Source organism: Dermacentor andersoni, chromosome 10, assembly GCF_023375885.2.
Source record: "Dermacentor andersoni chromosome 10, qqDerAnde1_hic_scaffold, whole genome shotgun sequence".
NCBI lineage: Eukaryota > Metazoa > Arthropoda > Arachnida > Ixodida > Ixodidae > Dermacentor > Dermacentor andersoni.
The window spans coordinates 2,930,544-2,947,500 of NC_092823.1; positions in this window are offsets into that span (position 1 = coordinate 2,930,544).

Here is a 16,957-nt window from a genome sequence, read left to right on the forward strand (position 1 = left end):
GTGACAGCAAGATTTTTGCAGTTTGACAGCGATGTCTTACAGTGCGTAGGAGGCGCATGCGATTGTAAGTATGGTTGTGCAAAAAACAAAGAGAACAGAATCTTGCTTGCGCGTTGTCTTTTCAACTTCTCCTTTCTTAAAACAGTGATTTGGCTTGTTTTTGTTGAACTTCATAACGCACAAGACCGGAAAATACTATTTTGGGTTCAAAGCGAAAAGGGACGCAGACGAATACACATTCGCTTGTGTTCATTCGCGCTATAAACCGAAAATGTGTTACGGGGCCAACTCGCCCAACTTTCCTTTTTTTCTGGCGGGAAATACTACCTCGGAATGACGCAGGAGCTCGCAACCACACAGACGAGAGTTACGGAATAGGGAGTGTCATTTGATAATTGCTATGCTATGATGGAAGATGCTATCAGTGGCTCCGTGCTTTTTTTTCGCTAAGCACTTAAAGTCGGTGGGGAAGAAACCAAAACGGTGCTTTAATTCTTGACGTTAATTTTTTTTTTATTCAACAATTATTTCATTGCTGATGGAATGTCAATTGCGCTAATGAAAGGAAATTAGGTTGCAACATATAGGCTAAAGTATTTTTCTAGTAGCTTTGTGGTAAAACGTTAGTAAACACCACCACATTATACGTAATCAATCTTTGGGTACTCGAGAAGGACAAATTGCGCTATCAGTCAAAGGAAAAAAAAGTTGGCTACTCAATCATTAAAAAAAAATTACAATAGTAAAATAGCAATGGCGAAAAGCAAGATCCTTTACATGACCTAGAAACGTGATTAAGCATACAAAATGAAGTTTTGTTTCACTCAAAATATAAAAAGAAGCGCTGCACAGTCACAGCGTACGTTGCAGGAGAAGCTCCATCGGAGCTCCATTTTCGGCACCACGCACTGCAGAGTCCTCGCGGCGAAGTGTCTTCGCGGCGAAGTTTCCTCGCGTCATTTTCACGAGAACAATGTGAACAGTCCACCCAGCGTCGACGGCGAGCTGCGGGTTGTTCTGCTCTCTGCACAGCGGTCCGTTGAGCTCGATGTAATCCGGTTGCAACCGTTCTCGTACGTAGCTCTGCGATTCGCTTCTTCAGCAGCGGTTCGTACTTTGCGAGCAGGCGCTATACGTGTGTCGAGGAGTAAACACATATATCCAGACTGCCTGGTGCATATGTCTCATCCCTTGACCTGTTGCACGGTAAATTGCTGTTGATGACGATGATATTAATGTTTTATTGGCATACCATTTGAAAGTAGTTGGTGTCAAACAGTCGTCTGGCCTGCTTGATTTAACCAGATCCAGCTACATGCAGCATGAAACTGCTACATGCAACTGCTACATGTCTCGATACCTGGTGGAATGTAACGGAACTTCAATGCAAAGCTTGTATCAACGGTGCGCGACGCGCACGTCACATCGCGTGTCAAATGGCTAGATAAGATGTTAATGAAAATGATGACGATTTCAAGGCATTCCGTTTGAAACAGGATGGTGACAGTCATCTAGCCTGCTGGAATTAATCAGGTAGGCCGTACATATTTATCATTGCATCAATATTTACACATCTCAACAATCTGTTTTCTTCCTCAAGATTCTCTGTGTACCTTGTGCCGCTACGTATGCAACTGCTATATGGCGTGCCATCTGGTGTAATAATATGAAAGCGCAACTAAAAGGGCACGTATCTCACATCGCAAGACAAGTGGCACGGTACGGTACTAATGATGATAACGATTTATTTATATTCCCTGTGAAACGCGGCGGTGACAGTCACGTAACTTGGTTTAATGAGCTATACAATATATATAACGCGATGGCATTAACGGCCCCGTGCGCAGGAAATCCATCGTTGGCGGCGTTGTCCGTGGGAAAAATAAATAATAGCGAACCACAACCACGCAAGGCCTCCACGTGGCCCGCAGGTATTACCGCACTAATTGAATTTCTCAAAGTAAGATGCGCCACAATATTCCTAAAGTCCGACTAACAAAGAACCTATAGGCATGATAGCGTCGGATTACGATTTTAATGCACCAGACAATAACTTGAATATACGAGAAAACATAATTTTGTTACGTGGAAACTCAAACACAAGCCACTTCTTCCTGGCTTACGGAGGTATGAACCATCGATGAGTCACTAGTTGCTGCCTCTATCATTGCTCTGCCCTGCACTGCCGCACAAGAACTTCCGCGGGTGAACTTATCGCTTTAGAGTGCAGCTCCTGTAGCGCTAAGTCCCTTCCACTCGGCCCGTCTATTCCCATCGGTGTCACTCGAGAGAGTTACGAAAGAGTGACCCTAAACACGCTGTGCCATCTAGCAACACCGTCCTAGATGTGTGTGAACATATATTCAGATGAGGACGAGCAGCAAATTTTAATCAATAGAAAGCAGGAGAGGTCAGCCTGGAGAGAGTGCCTCTACTGTGCTACTCCTTACTGGGGTAAGGGAAGTGGAAGATACAGGGAAAAGGAGGTCGCATGTGATTATGATGTAATACAATAATCTACTTTATACAGGGTGTTCAACACGCGGATGCGCGCCTTAGACACCCTACACGCGGGAGTGATCTTCCTCACACAAGACGTTATCGAGCAAACAGATTTCGCGCTGTCTTCACGCCTCACAGATCCCAGAGATGAGCGCCCTAGCCAGTCTCGCTTAAGTAATCTTGTGGTGCGTTGGGCGTGGTCAACTCTTCTTCAGACGCCTTAAAGGGGTGGGAAGAAGTGGAAGCCCAAGTTGGCAACACGAGACGAAATTGCCTGAATATGTGGAATATATGTGAAATATATGTGAAATATTCCGCGTTACACACGAGATATCGTAATATTTTTTTATCTTTGAAGCGAGAGAGAGAGAAGGGAAGAAGGAAAGGCAGGGAGGTTAGCCAGACTGAGTCCAGTTTGCTACCCTACACCTGGGGAGGGGAATGGGGAGTGAAAGAGAGAGAGAGAGAACTTAGGTGTAGAATGTCTATAGTCGGGCACTCAAGTCTGTTGCCTTCAGGTAGTGAACAAGCGCTCGAACAACACATGCCTAAGGACCAAGTTAGCGTCATTGAGGTTCATCGAAGAACATAACATAACCTGTGTCATGTACTGAGTGACCTAAGTTAATGTGACGGTTAATTCAGAACGGGGTTCGCTGAATACAGCAGTCCGATGCTTAATATATTAAACAGCACCGAAGACCGGTAGGAACCAAGATGCCAAATTTGGACGAAAATAGTTATAGAGCGGGCCGGGCGGATACGTCTCTAAGTGAGCATGAAGTTTCCAAAGAAAGCTAATGGCATTAAAAGATAGATACCGGTAACTGCGTCAGGTATCTTGAGAAGGCTAATCACATTAGAAGTGCATTTATAAATTCAGCAACATCTCACCCATTTACACTCACAATTGTAAATGTTAACTTACCTGGACATATGCTGTACGCAATCAATTAAAAAGGAAACCTGCTTGAACTAGAAGAAAAATAGACGAATTTGCTTTGCATGGCTTTTGTCTTCAGCCTAACACCAGATATCTAACCACTTTTCCTTGGTTCAATATGCGTAAACTATCTTTATCACACGCGTTGGTAACTTTGAAAATGATACTTTCGGATGCTTCAATATTCGCGAATGATTATCACATGTCTCTCCTTTCCCGTTCGTGATTGACTAATCCGAAATTTAGCAAAAGGACCGTGAAGCGGCGTTAAGTTTCGCGCGTTACACTATAACCCGGTTTTCTACCGGGTGTCCCAGTTAACATGGACCAAGGTTTAAAAAGCCCCAAGAGCTCCAGAGAAATCGTACCGACTGCATAGTAGCGGCAGTCGTGTGTACTTACAGCCAGTATATATTTCATCCCGAATAATTAACTGATTGCTTTTAATTAGTGCACTTTAATTGTTGCTTTAATCGCAAACGTGTCAATGACAAAGTTGTAGGGCACGTTGAATAGCCTCCCAATCAAGCATTTATTTCGTGCTTAACTGTGTGACTAGGTGTTTTTTCCAAGAGAAAACAAAAAAGCCCGCGAAATTTGCGAAATATAAAAGATGCGCGCTCCCGCGCCGCCACTCAAGCGCCCCAAAGCAACCTTTGAAAGACATACGGCTGCGTTCGTTTATCGCCGCATCGTAAAAGGCCTCGTCATGCGTAGGATGGCTCGAGAGGTTTCGCGATAACCTGGTGCGATAAGCATCAGCATGTGCGGTCGCAAGAATGATACGCTTATCAATTCGTCAGCGGCGTGTGCTCCTGATGCCACGACCATCACATAGCGCGAAGCCTTGTATCGAGTTACTGCCGCTAGTAAAGCCTTGTATTCGTGGCTATTCGCCTGAGTAGCGTGGCGCGGGCGAGTGTGTATTTCGTATTTTGAATGTTTCGCGCGCTTTTCTTTTTGCTCAGAAAAACCAACGATGCAAAGCAGAGCACGAAAGAAATGCTTGATTCGGAGGTTGTTTGAGGTGCCCTACAACATTCTATATGACATGTTTGAGATTGAAGCAATAATAATTATGTTCACTGATTAAAAACAAATAAATAACCTCGGGATGAAATAAATACTAGTTGTAAGTACACAGGACTGCGGATCCTATGCAGTGGGTACGATTTCTCTAGAGCTCTTGGATCTTTCTTTTTTCTTTGAGATCTTCGTCCAAGTTAACTGGGACACCTGGTGTAACTCTACTTTTCGCAGTAAAATGAGTCACATGTGACTGGGCAAGTACAATCGCCGTAATAATTTCTTTAGATTGCACCGCAATCTATTTCATAAACGCATACACCGACAGCGCCACGTGGGTGCCATCTGCGTTTTAAGACAGCACAGCGTTGCCGCTGGGGGCTATGTGAAAATTATTGAACCGCTTCATTTCTGGCGCCCGCGTATTTGCATCACAAAGGACCCCGCAACGGAAAAAGCGAGGGCTGAAGCCAGTGGGGCTCTTGCTGACGCGAGACAGGGCCTTTCGTGACTCATCGACGTTGCAATTTTTTTCAGCGACAGTGAATATATCAGACGCTTAGCCCTATGTATTGCGCTCCAACCTCCCTCCCCCCCGTTTTTTTTTATTGTGGCTTATAAGTAAATAAAACCATATGGTGTGCAATAGCGTCCCATGTGGCCTTCCATCGCCTTTGAGAGCTAGCACTGGATGGATGCTTTTACGTGGAATACACCTTTGCAGGATAGCCCGGAGAACGAGCCTATGCCTGCACGTGGGAACCAATATCGCCCTCTACAGCTCTAGCACTGTGATTGCGAATGTAATGCCGAATTCACAGAGCTTTTCGTTAGCAAGTGCTCTTGGCCACTGGCGGCCGGTGTCGCTAAGAATGCCTCCAGCGTCAGGATTGTCTGGAGATTGCTCTTAGAAAGGCTTCTGTTATAATATTTTGAGGGGTACGAGCCCGGTTCTTTTAAAAGCTAATATTTTCGAGGTGGACCTTCCCGAAATTTTATGGCCATGGTGGCTGCTGCTGGGTAGTTCTGTACTAACCCTACGAATGTGTGGCTGGCATGCTAGATTCTTCACGGAACTGTGCAGTGAAACAACAGAGGTAACTCCAAAAATATCCTCAGGGCATCAACTAGGCACTTTCGAGTGCGTAAGCTCCTTATTAGGGCCAAACATTCTATGATTTTTTTTTCTGCCGGTGTTTGTTACGTTGGCTCTGTCAGTTTCTTGCCGAATAAGGTAGGCCGGTCCTAGAGAAAGTGCAGTAGTAAACAGGGACGCTGATCCTGCAGATCACGTGACGTAAAGTGGGTCCTTCCCGGAGGCAGTGTAAACCACTGTAGTGGAGGTCACCTGGGCACATGTAGGAGGTTTTTCTTTTTTCTTTTTTTTTTAGGGGAGGGGGCGGGGTTTTTCGATCTGCGGGGAACCGACAAGCGTAATCGTTGTCGTGGTAGCTGTGCTGCGGAATGCACTTCCCAATGTTTAATTGCACTCCAAAGTGCTTAATTGCACTACCAACTGTTCGCACTACCAAGTGTTTGCTCTACTAAGTGTCTGCACTACCAATTGTTTGCACTACCAAGTGTTTGCACAACCAATTGTTTAATTGCACTACCAATTGTTTAATTATCCGCTTCACGAGAGGTATACGCTTAAAACGGGTTCCGAAATGTACGTTTCATCTGAATGTTTTTGCCCAATCATATGAATGTGAAAATTACACGTGACGATGGTCGTTCTTGTAATTGTGAAGAAATGTCAAATCACTGAGTAGTTTATTTTTCAGCAAGCGTGGTCCCGCATGCCTGCATCAGACACCAGATAGACTGGTTTTCTCATCTTTAAACAACCGCTTCGTGTCTTCGTTTTTTTTTTTTTTGACGTGGTATCGGGACCACTCTATAGCGCAAAAACAGTAGCAGCGCTCTAACATATCTTATGATGTGAAAGCCCGAAACAAAATAAAGTGCAGCTTCAGTATACAAAAGACGCCATATGTCGTCATAATTTTTTCATGATAATTGCCAACAATTGTAGTCACCTTCATGGAATGACCCAGTAAACATTACCTCGGGTCCTCGATAAAGCTTGTAGAAATAATTCCAGGTAAGAAAATATCATCAAATATATAAACAAAGAAAGGGGCCGCACAATACCGTGCAATTTCACAACTTTATGTTAAGCACCATTGTTTATGGCCCCTTTAGGTATGCAAACAAAGCACCAGGCCTCCTAGACGCGATATAAATGGCGGGTCTCCTAAATTATGTCGCGAAGACGGGCGAAACCTAAGGGGGACATCGTCGAATCAAAAGCATATAGATAAGACGACCCAATGGTCGCTGTAGCAGGGCAAAGCACCAGAATATAACGTATAGATTACGGCTGAGGTTTAAAAGAAAACAGAACTGTAGCATTCTTGAGGCAAGGAATGCCAGCAATCTTCCCCCTGTATACGTTACGCTTGTGCTGTATACTACACAGCCTCGTACGGCCCGCAAACAAAGCGCAGGTTCGCGAGATAAAGCTCGAAATCTCGCCAGCGCAGGCCGAGAAAAAAGGCCAGACGGCGGATAGGCTTATACGTGCAGCGATGTTCCGGCAGACGTGGTTTACGTGATAAAGCGAACCACCGTTTTACCCGTTCACCTCTCGCGGGGATCCTGTCGAATGGGCCTTTGCCCTATATCGACAAATAGCTTTCGACACGCTTGGCGCTGGGCATGTCTCCTCAAGAGGATACCGTGTGCTACCCGATAAGGTAACGCTGATGGATGGTTAGCGTCGTCTGCTCAGTCTCCACGATTCTGTCGTGTACGTTCAAAGTTGTCGTATGTTACCTGGCTGTAAATTGTATATGTATGCGAAGGTATAGCCAGCCGTCAGGTTGCTGCTGCATGGAAGGCACTTGAACGTTGTGCCTTGAGGATGCGGAAGAAAATACGCCCTGGTTCTCTTCTTAGCGAAAAAGGGGGGCGTAAGACGATTAGGCACAATGTGCCCCAGGTAACGAAGGAACATCAGGCAAATAATCGTAACTGCTAAAAGAGTGCCGCCTATGTTGTTCCAATACACTATCGCACCATTAGCGGCTGTTATTTTTGCTGATAAATTGAGCGTTACAGCGGCCACCTGACTTTTGTATTTTATTCGCAGTGTATATACCAAGTATATAAAGCGCCAGTTTCACTACGTAACGAAAGCATTTGATTTGCGTTACAGTAAGTAAATAGATGGTAAATAAATCGCCATTAGCTGTATATATATGAAAGAATCCACGAGCAAGAAGCTAACGTATAAATCCGATGGCTTTTGTGTTGCATTTAAGTGCAGCCGATGTGAGACAATATATATGAAATGTTTTCACTTCCCCTATGGCAGAAACTTTCTGTATGTTGAGGAGAAGAGCCAATTGGTCAGCTCTTTGGCGATTCACATTCAAAAAGGAAGATTGAAGATTTTGACAAAACACAGTAAAAAGCAGGGAAGGGAAAGCAATGCAATGCTTTCAAGTGAATACAATGCAATAGAGTTGGCAAACACAGAAAATTCGTTATATTCTTTGTATCTGATTCTGTTTTCTTTTTTTCGTTTTTTCGTGCGTCATCGCTGCCTTGAAGGAGATAACTCAATTTATTTCGCTGTGAAGGGAATAAAACAGTATTCTCACCGACAAAAAAAGAAATCCGTTTTTTTTTTTAGTCAAACAAATGTCTTGTCCGTAACTTTCTTCATATCATTATGATATATTTAATTATATCTGAAAGTCGAACGAAACTTTCAAATATCTCTCGAGTGCTGTGTCTGCTGAGATTGGCGGCTGGGTCTACGAGGTATGGAAATCTACAGGATCTGAGTAAAATTTTGGAAAATAAGTGTACGTAAGCGGCATCACTCATCTACGATCAGCCGACATAGGAACATGTTGCTCAGAATGAAGCAATTGAGCCCTACCAAGTAAATGTGCCTGCACACTTGCGCATCTGGTCGTCATCAGGCAAGGAAATATTCTTTTTCTTGATATAGACCCAGTTATGTATAGAATATTGCCTGAGTGCTTATGGAAAGTGCTGTTGCACGCATCTGCACGTTTGGTCTCATCCAATCTGGAATGCTTTTCCGGCCAGTGGAATAATATTCAGTTTCCGACATTTCCTTGCCCATTCTTAATAACTAATAAGCATTTAGCGTAAACTTGTAGTCATCGCTATATGATAGCTACCGAAACGCATGACTGGACTGTAAAGGTTTACACAAGGCATTCGCACATCCACATACCGTAATGCCCACATGCGAAGTGTTGCTGTAACTACAAGGGCAACAAGTGGTTATGAACAAGTTCTAACAATACAAAAACGCGATGCTGCTTTCTAGACGAGCCTGAACGAATATAGTGCTTTAAACCAGTAAACGTAGTTTGTGGAGTACAAATATCATATACAGCGTGATTACGATGATACAAAATTGATGAACAATTCTCCTTAACTAAGGCACTGTAGAAGGTCCCCCCCCCCCCCCCAAGAAAAAAAGAAAAACAACTATTGCATAGGCTTTCATAGGATACCAATGATTTGGCTCTCTTAGATTAGGGCTGATTGACGTCGAAGTTCCAAGTTGCAAGTCGTAATACAGATTCATGTCTTAAGCTTGAAAGTCCACATTGCATACTAGCATGCTCAAAGCGTATTCCAAATATGACAAGGCATTTCGCTCGTAAATTTGGCTACGTCATTGTTCGCACTCCAAATTTAATCGTAGTGGCGTCACCATGAATCTAGTACCTGTCTGGTACTTCGCGCTTCTTGTTCGACTTGCGTAGAACGGTCTAATATTATTCTACTGGACCAGTACAGCAGAAGTAAAATATCGATGCTTGTCTGCTTGGTTGGTTGAATATATGACGCACAATTATTTTTATATATCTAATGCATTGTTTGTCACATCATGAGACCCGTCGTGGCTGCTCAGTGGCTATGGGTTTGGGCTGCTGAGCACGAGGTCACGGGATCCAGTGCCGGCCATGGCGGCCGCATTTCGGTGGAGGCGAAATGCGAAAACACCCGCGTACTTAGATTTAGACCCGCCGTGGTTGCTCAGTGGCTATGGTGTTGGGCTGCTGAGCACGAGGTCGCGGGATCGAATCCCGGCCACGGCGGCCGCATTTCGATGGGGGCGAAATGCGAAAACACCCGTGTACTTAGATTTAGGTGCACGTTAAAGAACCCCAGGTGGTCGAAATTTCCGGAGTCCTCCACTACGGCGTGCCTCATAATCAGAAAGTGGTTTTGGCACGTAAAACCCCATAATTTAATTTTAATTTTTTACTTAGATTTAGGTGCACGTTAAAGAACCCCAGGTGGCCAGATTTCCAGAGTACTCTACTACGGCGTGCCTCATAATCAGAAAGTGATTTTGGCACGTAAAACCCCATAATTTAATTTTAATTTTAACATCATGGGCTCCAAGATATGTGCCGACATGATACTCCTTAATAACTAGTTATTTTATATTCATTACATTTATTGACATATCTTTTTTCGGTAAGTCTGAATACCATTTTCATCCGGTAGCAAATGTGTGTTTCTTGAAGTGTCGTTATAACGAAAGCACTACAGAGTTTCAGCAATTAAACGGACATTTAGTATTGGTCCATGTACTTTCTAGTATAGTCACCTTTCTGCTGCAATCGAGCCCTTACTGCAGAATTAGTAAGAGTCTTTACGTTTACACAGAAATCTTACTTTGTGAGTGCGGTGACAGTTGGTGAGGCATTAAATATAGAAATATGCGTTTAAACCAAGAATGTCAGATTGAAGGAATAGCTGAAAAGGGGAACTGTAGATCAACCTCCATTTCTACAGAAGATTTTAGCTAAAAATGGAGGAAAGGGCAACGTTAAATACAAGGACGTGAACGACGTGGGCGAATATATTTCAGTGACTTCCCATCGTAAAAAAAACTGTTTGCCATTGAACAGCCTTCACTGGCCATTTAGCACGGCAGCGAGCTGATAATGAATTACGGCTCCTCATTGATCGTCTATAGAAGGCAGCCAAGCCTACGTTACTCGACACAGTTCCCGCAGACTGCCTTCATTCTGCCAGGGAACGGGCCTTTTCTCTGTGAGAAGGCCACGTGTTAGCGACAGAGCGTATCTCTTCATAGTACCCACCGGTCTACGTGACGTCATCCATTTAGCGTGTCACAATGATCGTACCTCGGGACACTCTGGTTTCTCGCGGACTCTCGCCCGTGTGCGCAAGCTGTACTGATGGCCACCACTGTCGGTGGTGGTACCACTGGCGGTACCAGTGGTCGTATGCCAAAAAAAAGAAAAGAAAACGAACTCCACCGCAACTACTAACGCGGCTCCTTTTTCGTATTTCGTAGGCTTTCTATAAAACTTGAAAAAAAAATTTAAGCAGTACGTATTGAGCAACCGAAAAGTAAAAGTTTTATTACACGTAAATAAACCCATGCTCTCCGGCAAGTGGGGGTAGCCAGTGCCTCAGCGATTGGCAGCAGCCATCTTTTATTCCTTTTGCAACGGGGCAGCCTGCGGCTATTCAGAAGAAAATTCATCTTTAACGCGTACACGTCAGTTCGACGCCGTGAGTTCTTGCGGTTTTGTGACGTCGCGTGACAGGCAGGTGAAGTGGGCGCAGCCCGAAAACTTTTGACCAATAGCCGAGGGCTAATGGCGAAAAGGCGTCGAATGAGAAATAAATATTTTTCTTTTGTTTGGTCAAATGCTGCATAATCCGTGTGTGCACATCGTATCAGATGGGGAGCTATTACGGTTTCCGTGACGTCGCGTGACAGACAGGTGAAGTGGGGGTGGTCCAAAAATATTTTTTTGACCAATCGCGGAGGGCTGATTGCAGAATTTGAATAGAAAAGTTTGGAATAGTTTTACGTTATAGCACCCCAGGCTGCATTACCGCTACACTCCCCGGGAGCGCGAAGCCTGCTTTAGTGAGGGTAGAACTAAGTTTTTTTAATAAAGTAGCACTGTCGCTGGAAAAAAACGACTTTGTTTTTGTTTTATCTTCTTGCAAAACAGCGCGAGCTGCGACAAAAAAGAAAGCGTTTGCTCCGCTTGTCCAAGTCAGCACTTAAGGAGGGCACGCAAATTATTCTTCCTTAGGGGAGAGTATTCTGCTGGTGTTGATCCAGTTACCGAGGCTCAGGGTGGTGAATCTGTGTACCAGTTAGTTACGTGCAACTGCGCTAACGCGAACCTGACTTTCCAGACGCCGATATGTGCTAGCAGGAGCGAAGTACGCTTCACCAAAACGTGGGTCTGGTGTGCTCAAACATTGTAATAGACTTCGCTACACCTGCGCAGGTTTTCCTCGATTCGGGCCCGTGCTTGCTGCAACGGTGCTCCGCGAAGCGCGACCACACGCTCGCGTTTTGATCATGAGAGTGGACGAGTGTGTACAAAGCCACAAATACGCTAACGCGTTTCTTAATATTCACCAGCATATGCGACTGCTTTTGACGAACATAACAACGAACTTAAGGAAGGGAACTGCGCTAAAAAAGACACCGACGAGTAATGACATGGACGGGCGCAATCCATGTCATTACTCGCCCGTGTCTTTTTTAGCGCAGTTTCCTTCCTTAAGTATGTACGACCGACTCGCCCAACAACGTGCTCTCCTGAATAACAACGAACGCCTCATTTCGTGTGCCCGTGCGTTTTCTGCGACCTTGTCCCTCTCTCCTTTTCGACGTCTTTTATTCGCACTTATCCCATCCCCAACGCAAGATGAGTAACCGGGCTCAGCGCGGTTAGACACCCTGCCTTTCCCTCATACATTCTTTCTGTCTTTGCACTCATTCTGTCAACCACCGTGGCTGCTTAGTGACTGACTCTGGTGCAGCGCTGCTAAGCACGAGGTCGCGGAATCAAATCCCGGCTATGGCGGCCGCATTTCGATGGGGGCGAAGTACAAAAACACCCGTGTACTTAGATTTAGGCGCACGCTAAAGAACCCCAGGTGGTCGAAATCAGTCCGGAGTACCCAACTACAGCGTGCCTCATGATCAGATTGTGGTTGTGGCACGTAAAACCCCATATTTTTTCTTTCATGCAGTCATCTTTTCTGAGAATCTTACCTCTTACGAGAACTTGTGCGCGTTGCAAGAGTTTCGAGAAGTACTAGAAATGTGCCGTGAAAGTGACTGCTCTTCCCCAAGTTACCGCACAGTGTTTATATGCATTGCTGAAAAGAGCCAACTCGAACACCATTGCACTTCGGAACAAATCACGAATTCGTGTTTAACAAAAGTGTTACTAGCATTTACGTAGCGCTGCGCTAACTCTTTAAAGGGGCAACTAGTAAAAACTTTGGCAAATAATTTTCTAATTTGCAATTTGGTAGCGTAAATCCTAATGTCAACAACTGCCATAAAGCTTGTACCTTACCTGATAAAAAATGCACCTGGAAAGATCAACTCTGGAGCAGGTTCGTGACACAGCAAAACTCATTGCATCGGTCGACACACTACGCCATGTACTAAGATCTACCTTTGCGTGGTGTAGTGCTGCGTGTATCTTCTCGTACGAGCGAGAATCGGTGAATGCGAAAAGAGAACGTTACCACTGAGAGTTGTGTATGTTCTGTAATACGTTCAGTATGCGATTACGGGAAAGCTCAGCTGTAATGGGGCCTTGCGATGATCGCATGTAAGAACATGCGGACAACAAGCCTTGTCGGGTATGGACGCTGTCTGTATGACTCAAATGTTCTGCACCGAACTACTGAGACAGAAACGCAGACCCACCCTCGCATGGTTATTTCGTTGAGGCAGTGAGATTGGCTGGGAGAATGCAGAAAGAAATACAAAATTGAACGCAAGTATGGCCGCCAAGGTATGGGAGCTTGCAACGTTGCCGGAATTCTGCTTCCTCTTTGCTTCATGATTGATTCCGCAGTCATGGTAAAGCCAAGGGAAGACAACACGGGGGGGGGGGGGGGGGGGGGGGTACGGGAAACCTAGAAAACGGTAAAAATATCCAGGAAAAAAACGACAGAAGGGAGAATAGACAATAAAGAAAGAAAAAAAGGGAGAGAACACGGCTGTCGGAGTTTCCAATCGTCTCACAGCGATCTCATGGACGTAGAAAAAAAAAACGGTGAAAAACAAGTGGATCAGCCAATGTCGTACCACGCAATGGTTTCAGTTTCTCCCGCTCTTGCATGCGTCGGCAAACCCTTTCAGTGCGCTAGTTGTATTGGCGGATTTAGCTAACTTGCAACAGTAAGCATTACTTGGATTGTCCAACTCCGGCCAGCTTGCCTATTATTTTCGTTGCCCGCAGACTTGCTCTACCGTTTCAGCAGGCGCGCGTCTTCCCACAAAATCCAGCTTATCTCTGAAGTTGCCTGGGCTCACTAGATGAAGAATAATGAGCGTGCGAATATTTGAAATTCCTAATATAAATCTAATTGTCTTTTTTATTCCGCAGTGTTTGGATTTCTTGAAAACGATGTGCGATGCTGCAGTATTACATTTGGATACTTTAACGAGCACTACACTTTACTGCATCAATCTGCACCATCGTGTTTCTTACTTCCTCCAATTTTTTAGCATTACCTTGAACTTAAGATTTCAGCTTTAAATAAAGACAACTGAGCCCATAGCGCAAGGGTACTAAAGCTCATTGTGAATAACTGATCAGGCCACAAGACATGAAGGTTTGCAGTATATCCTTTGCTTCATTACTTTCATTGTTATGGCACAAGAAATGCGGTCCCATTTCCTTTGTTTCTCATTTATAAGCTTTTCAATCACATCTTTGTTTATTGTGCGAGCTGATGCCACGAAAGCTTTATATCTGACTTTTTATGATATTCAATTCGACATTCAGAGGTCGTCTGCGCGAGTATTCATATTCAGTTCGATTCCATTGAAAGTATTTCGGTATTTGGCCACCCGTAAAGATTAAGTAAAGAATCAATAGGCGGCGTCAAAATAAACGGTTTTGAATATTTGGACAGACTTTCACCTTTACGACACCCGCCATGGTTGCTCAGTGGCTATGGTGTTAGGCTGCTGAGCACAAGGTCGCGGGATCGAATCCCGGCCACGGCGGCCGCATTTCGATGGGGGCGAAATGCGAAACCACCCATGTACTTAGATTTAGGTACACGTTAAACATCCTCAGGTGGTCGAAATTCCCGGAGTCCTCCACTACGGCGTGCCTCATAATCAGAAAGCGCTTTTGGAACGTAAACCCCATAATTTAATTAACCTTTACAACATGTGGAGCATTCACCGAAGGCTATAGTGCATAATGTGGATCTTAACCGCCCGCATATTTGTTGCCCCCCCAGTAAGGTTCCAATTAGGACGTGGCAGTTGCATACTCAAGTACATTGGGCTAAACGAATGTAATTGTCTGGGTAACACTGCCACTATAATATAAAGCCACACCGCTGCGCATACGGGATAAAAATGTGCAAGTGTTACTTGTATTCTACCATAATTCTGAGGAAGGCTGTAAGTGCGAGGCTATTTAACTGTGGCTCCTCTAATAGCTGGTAATTCTATACGAGTAGCTCTGCCCTGTCAATGTTTCCTCCTACTTTCTTTCTTACTTTCTTCTTACTAAGAGTGCAATGCAGCCTGAAAAATAAAAAAAAGTAATATCGAAAGTAGAATGCCAGAGATGAGATAGGAAATATTGAAGAGAGGGAAAGACGAGCCTAAAGCGGTCGTTCGGGAAGAATGCGAGTCGTGCGTGCTCCTTGCTGCCTCGTAGACCGAAGAATTCGGAAATTGAATGTGCGCTTTGTCGGAACTCCCATCTGTACGGCTGAGGCACGTAGCTACAAGTAGCGGGGGGTTCATCCGGGGATGTTGGGGAAGAAAATTGTGGTAGGAATCCTAGGCGCAGGATCCCTCTCAAAGTGGCGGTGAAAAAACTACGTCGTGGAAGACGTGCGCCGTCTTTTAGTCGGTATAGAAGTCGTTCTTCCATATGCTTCGAGATGCTTACAAAATGACAAAAAAGAAATGCCGCCTTTTCTTCGGCTCTATGCCTCGTGACATTGTGTATAACTTCGGAATGCGATGTTAGGGAACATCAACCGAAGTTCTCGCTCCCTATTTTGGCATGCGCGCAATTGGAAAAAAGTAAAATCAGCCGCATGTGCCCTAATAGGCCGCGAATGCATCGGGGGAAATTCACAGAGAAGAAAGTGTTCGCGGCTGCAATTTCCCGTGTGGCTTAGCGAATGACCCTATTAGGTGGAGATGCCTTTGTGTTTAATGAGAGCTAGCCTTTAGAAATGCTGCGGTCATGTGAAGGCGCAGTTTGGGAGGCGGGCGCTTCTCTCTTCGTTTTACCAATAGCACTTTACCGTTAGCAATTTGTTCTGCCTCCTAAAACTGCAGATGGTTTGTTGGTACAAGCCTGTCAGACAATTTTAGAAGGCATTTTTGCTCCTAAGGTGGCTAAGAGCTTCAAGCAATTGAGAAGCTGCTATAATGAAAAATACAGCGGCGTCTCACATTCTCGAAAATAGTTAAACGTCTAGTTAGGGTTTTGTGTTGCCTTTTCGTGAGTTATATTTCTAAACTCGCAGCACTTAACTATGTGCAACCCTCCACAGTTTCCGTAAACTCTAGCCTATCTGTACAAATAGCGTAGGAAAGTTCAGGTGCTTTCAACCCCAAAAGTTACGAGCTACGAACGATTGCATACGCCCACAACAGTAACGAGGAAATGCCGCACAAAGTCGCTAAGACGACAAACAGAAGCCCAGTCTTACATTGCAGACTGCGAGAACGAGATGCCGAGCTAAAATACCTGCATTGATTGCAATGCTAAGCCTCCACGTAGATGCACGTAGAGAGAAGTCGGAAGTTCTTGAACTCAGCACGAAGTAGTTTCCTTAAATTGTCGAACGAAAAGAGAGTAAAAAAATTCAGTGCATTGTTTATTCGGTGTGAAATATTCGATGAGGGAAAATATGAGAAGAAAACCCATAATCACAACTAATGATGAGGGTTATTGCGAAAGGATAGAAAGGAAAGTCTTAATAAAAAACGAAAACTTTAAAAAGCTTTCACCTCATGATTCCGCTATTGCACGAATCAAAAAGATGTGAAGACCTAAATTTGACGAACGAACAGTCTCATCGACAACCAGTGGACGACGAAATTTGGAAATACAGGATTAGGAAGATTGGAAATACAGGAAGTTTGGAAGTACAGGATTACAGGAAATAGCTGCGTCGAGTATTGCCTGTGGCAGATAGTACAATTGTAGCCCTTCAACTAAGGTATTCGCTGACGGAGCCATTCCTTTTACATGAAATAAAATTCTGAAATGAATATTTACCGTAATTACCATAATTAAGTTTTATTTAGTTACTTCACGGCGCATACTTGAATTTGCGCATTGTAACTAGGGAGTAGTCAAGGCATATGCACCTAAAATTAATTCCGAGGGAGGCACCGGCTTCGAGATA